General features: G+C 50.6%; 8 non-coding genes across 8 annotated transcripts; 2 read left to right on the top strand and 6 right to left on the bottom strand.

Moving 5' to 3' along the window:
• Window positions 1-412: 412 nt before the first annotated feature.
• trnag-gcc (transfer RNA glycine (anticodon GCC)) lies at window positions 413-483 on the bottom strand. Its single transcript has one exon. It is a non-coding gene; the product is annotated as a tRNA-Gly (tRNA).
• Window positions 484-607: 124 nt separating this feature from the next.
• trnad-guc (transfer RNA aspartic acid (anticodon GUC)) lies at window positions 608-679 on the top strand. The gene has a single exon. It is a non-coding gene; the product is annotated as a tRNA-Asp (tRNA).
• A 246-nt stretch (window positions 680-925) lies between these two features.
• trnag-gcc (transfer RNA glycine (anticodon GCC)) lies at window positions 926-996 on the bottom strand. The gene has a single exon. It is a non-coding gene; the product is annotated as a tRNA-Gly (tRNA).
• Window positions 997-1,266: 270 nt separating this feature from the next.
• On the top strand, window positions 1,267-1,338 carry trnad-guc (transfer RNA aspartic acid (anticodon GUC)). Its single transcript has one exon. It is a non-coding gene; the product is annotated as a tRNA-Asp (tRNA).
• Window positions 1,339-6,925: 5,587 nt separating this feature from the next.
• Window positions 6,926-6,998, bottom strand: trnam-cau (transfer RNA methionine (anticodon CAU)). The gene has a single exon. It is a non-coding gene; the product is annotated as a tRNA-Met (tRNA).
• Window positions 6,999-7,162: 164 nt separating this feature from the next.
• On the bottom strand, window positions 7,163-7,233 carry trnag-gcc (transfer RNA glycine (anticodon GCC)). The gene has a single exon. It is a non-coding gene; the product is annotated as a tRNA-Gly (tRNA).
• Window positions 7,234-7,469: 236 nt separating this feature from the next.
• Window positions 7,470-7,542, bottom strand: trnak-cuu (transfer RNA lysine (anticodon CUU)). The gene has a single exon. It is a non-coding gene; the product is annotated as a tRNA-Lys (tRNA).
• Window positions 7,543-9,727: 2,185 nt separating this feature from the next.
• On the bottom strand, window positions 9,728-9,800 carry trnam-cau (transfer RNA methionine (anticodon CAU)). Its single transcript has one exon. It is a non-coding gene; the product is annotated as a tRNA-Met (tRNA).
• Window positions 9,801-10,229: the final 429 nt, after the last annotated feature.

The following is a 10,229-nucleotide window of genomic DNA, read 5'->3' as shown; positions in this document are numbered from 1 at the left end:
CATCACACCTGACACTTCTCTCCAGCCGTTCCAGCCTGCCTGTACTCGCTTCTTCACCTCTTTTCCACACTCTCCACTGTTCTGGACTGTTGACCCTAAGTACTTTTAAAATCCTCTTCCTCCTGTAACCTCACTTTTCCCTCTCATTCACACAGCTGCAGCTAACCTTCATTCCTCTCCTCTCCTCTCGCTTCTCCTCCACCTGCTCCCTGCTCTCACTACAGATCACAGTGTCATCTGCAAACATCGTAGTCCATGGAGACTCCTGTCCAGCCTCGTCTGTCACCCCGTCCACCACCGTAGCAAACAAGAAGGGGCTCAGAGGTGATCCCTGGTGAACTCCCCTGTCCCAGCTGCAGCACACCTCACCACTGTCTTAGCCTCCACTCACACGGTCAAGAAAAGGATGTGTTGCATTGGCCGGGAATCGAACCCGGGCCTCCCGCGTGGCAGGCGAGAATTCTACCACTGAACCACCAATGCTGTGTGAGGGGCAGGTTCCCACCAGGAGGGCGGCTCCACTACGACTCAGAGCAGCCAACAGGCCGCACGGCTGTGGAGCACTTCCTGGTTCAGAAGCCAGCCAATGAGGGCCTGGCACAGCATCTCCTCGTTAGTATAGTGGTGAGTATCCCCGCCTGTCACGCGGGAGACCGGGGTTCGATTCCCCGACGGGGAGGACATCCTTTTTCTGCTGTTTGTGTTTTCACACAGAGGAACTTCTCAGATTTGTATTTACTAAAGTTTTGATTTTAATAATCAAATGAACAATAAAAAACATGAAATCATGCCGACTGTGAAGCCTGATGTTTGTTTGACATGTAGAGAACATTTTGGAGAGGTACGAAAACGACGAGTCCATAATGTAAATCTGCACGTTATTGTCTTTGTGAAAATCCAAACCTAATGTACAAAAAAACTCTGCTGCATTGGCCGGGAATCGAACCCGGGCCTCCCGCGTGGCAGGCGAGAATTCTACCACTGAACCACCAATGCTCACATGTCAAGGCATTGCCATTACAGCGAGCGACGCGAGCAACGCTACACCGACAACGCCCTCCCCCATTGTGTGTGTGTGTGTGTGTGTGTGCTTGTTACACATGCACTGTGCAGCTTCTCTCCGGCTGTGAGAGACCCTCAGACACAGGCTGGACTCAACCAAGACGGACACACACACCAAGCCTGTGGACATTCCGAGTGTGTGTGTGTGTGTGTGTGTGTGTGCGTGTCGGGTCATGAGCCACAACAAAAGACAGCCTGAACATCTCCTCGTTAGTATAGTGGTGAGTATCCCCGCCTGTCACGCGGGAGACCGGGGTTCGATTCCCCGACGGGGAGGGATTTCCTTTTCATCCTCCAAACATTGAACCTATGTGAACCCTACCAAAGTGGAAAAGTATTTATATTGCCATTTAAGAGGAAAAGAATCACTTATCACATTATCAGCAAAGTACCACATACAGTAAACGTACCAATATACTACCATTTAGAGTGAGCAAGCATCACGAGAGTGCCATGTAGAGTGAAAAGGTATCACTACAGTACCATTTACAGAGTAAAAGTGTCACTGTAGTACCATCCATAGTGAAAAAGTATCGCTATAGTATCTAGAGTACCATTTATAGAGTAGAAGTATCGCTATAGTATCATTTATAGAGTAGAAGTATCACCATAGTACCATGCATCGTGAACAAGTATCAGTATAGCACCATCCACTGGGGATGGGGCTGTCTGATCCAGTATCGGTATGGGGTTCCGATACCAAAGAACTTCCCGGATTGTAAATGTCTGATCCATGGGCCATGTCTGCTCTACTGGTTTCCGTTGAACTGATTTCACAGTGATTCCCAAACTCTCATTTACTCCAAACTAGTCTCACAACAGCACATGTTTGTTTGTATCCGAGAGCTAATGATTCATGGTCAATGAAGCTTCATTTTCGTCTTCTGCCTCTTCCTGTGTCGACTACTGTCGCTATGTGACGGACAATAAAGTTTCTTTGACTCTTCAAGCTGCACCCTGCAGCAGTGTGGACAGTGAGCGGCTATTCAGCACTGCAGCCAACATCCTGATGCTGAGAGCAGGCTTTCAGCCAGGCTGAGATGCTGAGATGCTCCTCTTCGTTAGAGAATCTGCCACTGATGTTTGAAAAGGCAGAAGCATTTGTAACAAGTAACAAGTTGCCTTTTGAGACATAGCTGCATACATTCGTACATATCATACTTACCTGTACAGATGAGTTCATTACAGCCTAAATCAAAAAAATCATAAAACATAAAATCAACAAAAACGATAATAATATTAAAGCAAACAGAGCTCTGGTATCGGAATAGTATTGGTATCAGCAGATATTCAAATTCAGGTATTGGGATCGGATCGGAAGTGAAAAATGTGGATCTGTTCATCCCTACCATCCACAGTGCAAAAGTATGACTATAGTACCATTTATAGTGAAAAAGTGTGACTATAGCATGAGCCATACTGAAAAGTATCACTATAAAACCATCTACAGTGAAAAAGTATCACTAGAGTACCACTCATAGTGAAAAGGTATCACTATAGTATCATTTATAGTGAAAAAGTATCACTGTAGTTCCATTTATAGAGTAAAAGTATCACTATAGTACCATTTCTAGTGAAAAAGTATCACTATAGTTCCATTTACAGAGTAAAAGTATCACTGGAGTACCATTTCTAGAGTAAAAGTATCATTGTGTGGATCCTCCCAGACAGACTCAGTAGGATTGCTTACAGTAAAGTACTCATGACAGCACAGTACTACTTTACTCTGTACTCACGGTGTAGAGCACTGACTGCTGCAGTTCACTGTCAGGGCCGCTCAGGCCTGGAACCGCTGTCTTTACTGTCTGCTGCCACTAGGTGGAGCCCCAGGCTTTAACACAGCGGCTGGAGGAGGCAGCAAAGGCTGCTGGAACACTGCTGGAGCAGACAGCAGGCCAGAACCAGGCCAGAGCCAGGCCAGAGCTAGGCCAGAACCAGGCCAGAGCTAGGCCAGAACCAGGCCAGAGCCAGGCCAGAACCAGGCCAGAACCAGGCCTGAACCAGGCCAGAGCTAGGCCAGAACCAGGCCAGAGCTAGGCCAGAACCAGGCCAGAGCCAGGCCAGAACCAGGCCAGAACCAGGCCTGAACCAGGCCAGAGCTAGGCCAGAACCAGGCCAGAGCCAGGCCAGAACCAGGCCAGAGCCAGGCCAGAACCAGGCCAGAACCAGGCCTGAACCAGGCCAGAACCAGGCCAGAGCTAGGCCAGAACCAGGCCAGAGCCAGGCCAGAACCAGGCCAGAACCAGGCCTGAACCAGGCCAGAGCTAGGCCAGAACCAGGCCAGAGCCAGGCCAGAACCAGGCCAGAGCCAGGCCAGAACCAGGCCAGAACCAGGCCTGAACCAGGCCAGAGCCAGGCCAGAACCAGGCCAGAACCAGGCCGGAACCAGACCAGAACCAGGCCGGAACCAGGCCAGAGCCACGCCAGAAGGCCAGAACCAGGCCAGAGCCAGGCCAGAACCAGGCCAGAGCCAGGCCAGAACCAGGCCAGAGCTAGGCCAGAACCAGGCCAGAGCCAGGCCAGAACCAGGCCAGAACCAGGCCTGAACCAGGCCAGAGCCAGGCCAGAACCAGGCCAGAACCAGGCCGGAACCAGACCAGAACCAGGCCGGAACCAGGCCAGAGCCAGGCCAGAACCAGGCCAGAACCAGGCCAGAGCCAGGCCAGAAGGCCAGAACCAGGCCAGAACCAGGATAGAGCCAGGCCGGAACCAGGACAGAACCAGGCCGGAACCAGACCAGAACCAGGCCGGAACCAGACCAGAACCTCTCTCTTGGCCTGAAGTCACTACTCTGGGCCCACAGCTCCCACTGATTGGCTGCACAACAGCAGACAGCCAGTGAATCAAGGCGCCTCCTCCAGATGCAGGTCCAAGTAAAGTCAGCAACTGATGGCGGAAGGTCAGACTACAGAAAGTGTCTCACAGAAAAGTTACAGTTACAGTCCTGAAGGTATTACCGCCTCCCTATCAGAGGTTGTATGATCTTGTAGTCAGTAGTAATTATTACTGCACTGTGCCTGATTTTAAAAGACCAGCTTTCCACTTTCACATGCTACAAATCATTTACTGGTAGACCTGTCTGCATTACACTGCACAACATCAAGACCTGCACTTAAAGGTGTAATACAACATTTTGATTTCCGGGTGGATCACCTAAATAACTGGTGGGTCTGTTTGTCAATCATTCTGACGAGCTGCTTTCGTAAGGCGGTTCTCCGTGCTTGCGCCCAATCAGCTTCTCCCTTTTGCGCATTCAGAGTGTTTCTGTAGCCGGTGAGCTTCTGAGCTAGTACTGACCGATGGCGAGTCTGACATAATGAAACTGTAACTGTTTCGGAAAAAAAAGCTTTATTTATGAGCGAGGCGGATCGCAGAAACTGTAAACAGAGCCGTGCACGCCGGAGAAGAGGAGATCGCGCTCGTACACTTCCGTGTTTCCTGGGAGAAGCAGGAGAGCCGGGCGGATGGTCTGGAGCATGGCGTTGTTCAAAAAGTGAGTAACAGACGTGGGACTTCGTCTTTTCGAGAAAATCGTGTATTAGACCTTTAAAAAAGTACATTTAAATACCAAATTGACTAGGCATTACAATAAAAGTTGTTTTACTGGAAAAAAATGAGACTGATTAATGAAATTACAAATTACTTTAATGGAAAGAAGTCTGAAAAACTAATAATGCTATTTGATGTTTGCACTTAACCAGGATGGATCAGATTCACCTGAGAAAGAAAACCAGACACCATTAACTGTTGGTCACAGCTCGACTAGACTCTAAGTACTGTATAAGGAGTTCCATCAAATGGACAATTATACGTTACAGCATTTGTGTAAATTATTTTTTTCCACTACCGTATTTAAATAATTGAGACCAACTCCAGATTTTCCAAAGGTGTTTTGCTGTAATACATTAGTTTCATTTCATTTCAGTTTCATACATTTCACTCTTTCTTTGTGTCCCTCTTTCTCTAAATCCTCATTACAGATGGAAGGATCAAAGAGGAGGACAAGTGCTGTATGGGATTATTTCACTCCTCCAATCGCAGGAAAAAACAGTCTGCAGTACCTGCAAGGAACATGTCGGCCTGGGAGGAGGAACAAATCCTAAAACCTTCGATACTTCAAACTTGTGGTCCCATCTTAGGATCCATCATAGTGACTTGTAAGCAACTGCACAGCTGCAGCTGGGAAACGCAACTTCACCTCAGGCAGGAACAGCAAATTTATCTCAACCTAAAACACAGGACCTGTTTCAAAAACAAAGACAGTGGCCAAATCCAGATCAACCATCTAAACTGACTGACTTGTTTGAGTATTTCCAACCAAGATTTGCACTGTTCTGTGTCTATTCTACAAAATTCAAGGTGTTTTTTAATCACAGATTTACAGTGTAAAAAAACAAAGAAATGTCATACTGTATTCAGTCAAACCCCAGGTGTGTTATTCGAAATTTTGATGCCAAAATGTTCACTTTTACTGCAGATGAATATCGGTTCAACATGTCTGTTGTCGGTTTCCAGAAGTACCGATAATCGGCATCGGGCCTAAAAAAGCCACATCGGTCGATCCTCAGTAAGGAGCCAGCTGGTCTCACTAGAGACAAACCCTCCAGCTTCTGTAGAACAGTATTCCACAGCTGCTTCCCAGTGACACCACTTCACCCTTCATTTAGACTAAACACATGAAATATCTCGTCCACCCCCGGTGCCTTGAGACCGAGGAGCTGACCAACCACCTCGGTGACTTCACCTCGGTGGTTGGTCGGATTTCCCCTGCTTTCCCCTCCTGAGGCACCGGACGGTTTGCCAGACCGGTAGTCTTCCTCCATGGCCTCCTGAACTCCTCCCAGACCCGAGTTTTTGCCTCCACAACCACTCGGGCTGCAGTTCTCTTGGCCTGCTGGTTCCTGTCAGCTGCTTCTGGAGTCTCCAGGACTCCTTCTTCAGCTGAACAGCAGCCCTTACTTCCGGTCTCCACCACCGGGTTCGGGGGTTGCCGCCACAACAGGCACCGGAGACCTTACGACCACAGCTCCGAGCAGCTGCTTCAACAATGGAGGTGGAGAACATGGTCCCCTGGGACTCAATGTCCCCAGCCTCCCTCAGGACATGAGAGAAGCTCTCCCGGAGGTGGGAGTTGAAAACCCTGCTGACAGAGGGTTCCACCAGACGTTCCCAGCAGACCCTCACAACACGTTTGGGTCTGCCAAGTCTGTCCGGTTTCCTCCTCCGCCAGCGAATCCAACTCACCACCAGGTGGTGATCGGTCCACAGCTCTGCTCCTCTCTTCACCCGAGTGTCCAAGACAGGAGGTCAGAGGTCAGATGACACGACAACAAAGTCGATCATCGACCTCCAACCTAGGGTGTCCTGGTGCCAAGTGCACTTATGGACCCCCCTGTGCTCGAACATGGTGTTCGTTATGGACAAACTGTGACTAGCACAGAAGTCCAATAACAGAACACCACTCGGGTTCAGATCAGGGAGGCTGTGCGATCCAGTCACCCCCTCCAGGTCTCACTGTCACTGCCCACGTGGGCGTTGAAGTCCCCCAGTAGAACAATGGAGTCCCCAGTCGGAGCACTGTCCAGCACCCCTCCCAGGGACTCCAAGAAGGCTGGATACTCTGCACTGCTGTTCGGCCCGTAAGCCGAGACAGCAGCAGAAGATCTGGCCTTGTTGAATAAAACAGCATGAGGAGCTCCTGCAGCAGCAATCAGCTGATCGATCAGCTGAGCAGAGGGACATGAACACAGCCGACATGGACAGAATGTTATCTCAGTAAATATTGGTGTCCCCTCATCCTAACCCAACTGAAACCCAAAAGTTTTCCAGAGAGCCATAAAATAAAACTGGGAACTAAAACATGTGCCCCGTGTGAGGCTCGAACTCACGACCTTCAGATTATGAGACTGACGCGCTGCCTACTGCGCCAACGAGGCCTGGGAGCCAGCCCAGACCGCAGCCTGGAAGAGGGACACCGATCCACAGGACTGTTCAAAGGTTTTAAGATACCTGACGCCTCAGAACTGAATGCAAAGCATTGTTATCATGTCTCTGCCTGGAACAACCAATGGTAACGAGGAAAAAAATGAAAAAGCTCAGTTGCATTGGCCGGGAATCGAACCCGGGCCTCCCGCGTGGCAGGCGAGAATTCTACCACTGAACCACCAATGCTCACATGACAGGCCATGTGACCATTTCTCCACATCTGCCTCACAGTGGGAGAACAACAGGCACACTGACTGGCTTTCCTTTGTACAGATGGGGGTGTTGGGGTGTGTGTGTGTGTGTGTGTGTGTGTGTCAGACCAATCGTACACACAAACAATGTGAGAAAAAGACACACTATCCACAAAGTGGGTAAATTTGAATTGAAGCCCGACTGACAAAAGAGAAAGGCTAAAAAGCTAGCGCCCAACGTGGGGCTCGAACCCACGACCCTGAGATTAAGAGTCTCATGCTCTACCGACTGAGCTAGCCGGGCTGGATGCACAGCAGATCATCTCTACTTTTAACAGTCCACTCACTCTGTGTTGCTGGAGAGACAGCTTGGACAGTCTCTGTCTTCCACAGTCGGCCCCAAAGCATTTGTGCCCCAGTCAGGATGCCTCAGCGTGAGCACCCTGTTCAGGGGGCCCTGGGCATCAGCACGCCGCTCAAGAGCTCCTCGGCACTAGCACTGTTAAGACAGTTAGCACCATCCAGGAGCTCGTCGGCATTACCACTGCTAGCACTGTTAGCACTGTTAAGACAGCGCTGTCCAGGAGCTCCTCGGCATTAGCACTGCTAGCACTGTTAGCACAGTTAGCGCCATCCATTAGCTCCTCGGCATTAGCACTGTTAGCACTGTTAAGACAGCGTTGTCCGGGAGCTCCTCGGCATTAGCACTGCTAGCACTGTTAGCACAGTTAGCGCCACCCGTTAGCTCCTCGGCATTAGCCCTGCTGTCACTGTTAGCACTGTTAGCGCCATCCGGGATCTCCTCGGCATTAGCACTTCTAGCGCCATCCGTTAGCTCCTCGGCATTAGCACTGTTAGCATCATCCGGGATCTCCTCGGCATTAGCACTGCTAGCACTGTTAGCACTGTTAAGACAGCAATGTCCAGGAGCTCCTCGGCATTAGCACTGCTAGCACTGTTAGCACAGTTGGCGCCACCCGTTAGCTCCTCGGCATTAGCCCTGCTGTCACTGTTAGCACTGTTAGCGCCATCCGGGATCTCCTCGGCATTAGCACTTCTAGCGCCATCCGTTAGCTCCTCGGCATTAGCACTGTTAGCATCATCCGGGATCTCCTCGGCATTAGCACTGCTAGCACTGTTAGCACCATCCGTTAGCTCCTCGGCATTAGCACTGCTAGCACTGTTAGCACGATCCGTTAGCTCCTCGGCATTAGCACTGTTAGCACAGTTAGCACCATCCGTTAGCTCCTCGGCATTAGCACTGCTAGCACTGTTAGCACTGTTAGCGCCATCCATTAGCTCCTCTGCATTAGCACTGTTAGCACAGTTAGCGCCATCCAGGGGCTCCTCAGCATTAGCACTGCTAGCACTGTTAGCAGAGTTAGCGCCATCTGGGATCTTCTCGGCATTAGCACTGCTAGCACTGTTAGCACAGTTAGCCCCATCCGGGATCTCCTCGGCATTAGCACTGCTAGCACTGTTAGCACTAATAGCGCCATCCGTTAGCTCCTTGGCATTAGCACTGTTAGCACAGTTAGCGCCATCTGGGAGCTCCTCGGCATTAGCACTGCTAGCACTGTTAGCACAGTTAGCGCCATCTGGGATCTCCTCGGCATTAGCACTGCTAGCACTGTTAGCACAGTTAGCATCAGCCGTTAGCTCCTCGGCAATAGCACTGCTAGAACTGTTAGCACAGTTAGCACCATCCAGGAGCTCCTCGGCATTAGCACTGCTAGCACTGTTAGCACAGTTAGCGCCATCCGGGATCTCCTCGGCATTAGCACTGCTAGCACTGTTAGCACAGTTAGCACCATCTGTTAGCTCCTTGGCATTAGGACTGCTAGAACTGTTAGCAGAGTTAGCGCCATCCAGGAGCTCCTCAGCATTAGCACTGCTAGCACTGTTAGCACAGTTAGCAGCATCCGTTAGCTCCTCGGCATTAGCACTGCTAGAACTGTTAGCACAGTTAGCACCATCTGTTAGCTCCTTGGCATTAGGACTGCTAGAACTGTTAGCAGAGTTAGCGCCATCCAGGAGCTCCTCAGCATTAGCACTGCTAGCACTGTTAGCACAGTTAGCAGCATCCGTTAGCTCCTCGGCATTAGCACTGCTAGAACTGTTAGCACTGTTATTGCCATCCATTAGCTCCTCGGCATTAGCACTGTTAGCACTGTTAGCGCCATCCATTAGCTCCTCGGCATTAGCACTGCTAGCACTGTTAGCACAGTTTGTGCCGTTCTCCGGGAGATCCCTGCCGTGGGCTCCGTCCAGGCAGGGTTCCTCCTGCTCCGCCCTGACAGCCACTCCAGCTCATCTCGGTCCAGTGATGATCACAGCACCAACCAACAGTCACCCAGGCAGGCTGTGAAGTCTGTCACCAGCACCAACAGGACCAAAAAACAGTCGCTCAGAGAGGCTGTAATGAACCGTCACCAGCACCAACAGCACCAAAACGTATGAAGCAGAAACTCTGCAAAACTCAAAACATGTGCCCCGTGTGAGGCTCGAACTCACGACCTTCAGATTATGAGACTGACGCGCTGCCTACTGCGCCAACGAGGCCTGCTTCCTGCCCCACCCGGAAGCTCTTTTACACAGCCTCAGTCTGCTACACCCTTCTGACAGTCAGACCTCCACCCGCAGCTGCAGCAGCAGCTGGAGCAGCTGGAGCAGCAGTAGTCGTAGCAGTAGTAGTAGTAGTATTAGTAGTAGTAGTAGTAGTAGTAGTAGCAGCAGCAGCAGCAGCAGCAGCAGGGTGAAAACACCACCTCACTCCAGCAGAGGGGGTTTAACAGACCAGCAACACAGCTAAAACTGAACAAAAACTCAGGTCCTCATCAGAGTGGGAGGTTTCCCAGGGAGCCTGAACGCATCCCAGCATGCCCTGGTCTTGGAGTGAAGTGTTGAGCAGCAGCCTCCAGCACCGCTGGTAACATCTGCTTCAAGGACATGGCGAGAGAGGCAAATGTGTCTACAAGCCTTATGGGTAGT

The sequence above is a fragment of the Salarias fasciatus genome, unplaced genomic scaffold (assembly GCF_902148845.1).
Source record: "Salarias fasciatus unplaced genomic scaffold, fSalaFa1.1, whole genome shotgun sequence".
Taxonomy (NCBI): Eukaryota; Metazoa; Chordata; class Actinopteri; order Blenniiformes; family Blenniidae; genus Salarias; species Salarias fasciatus.
This window is presented reverse-complemented; position numbering and strand designations above follow the sequence as displayed.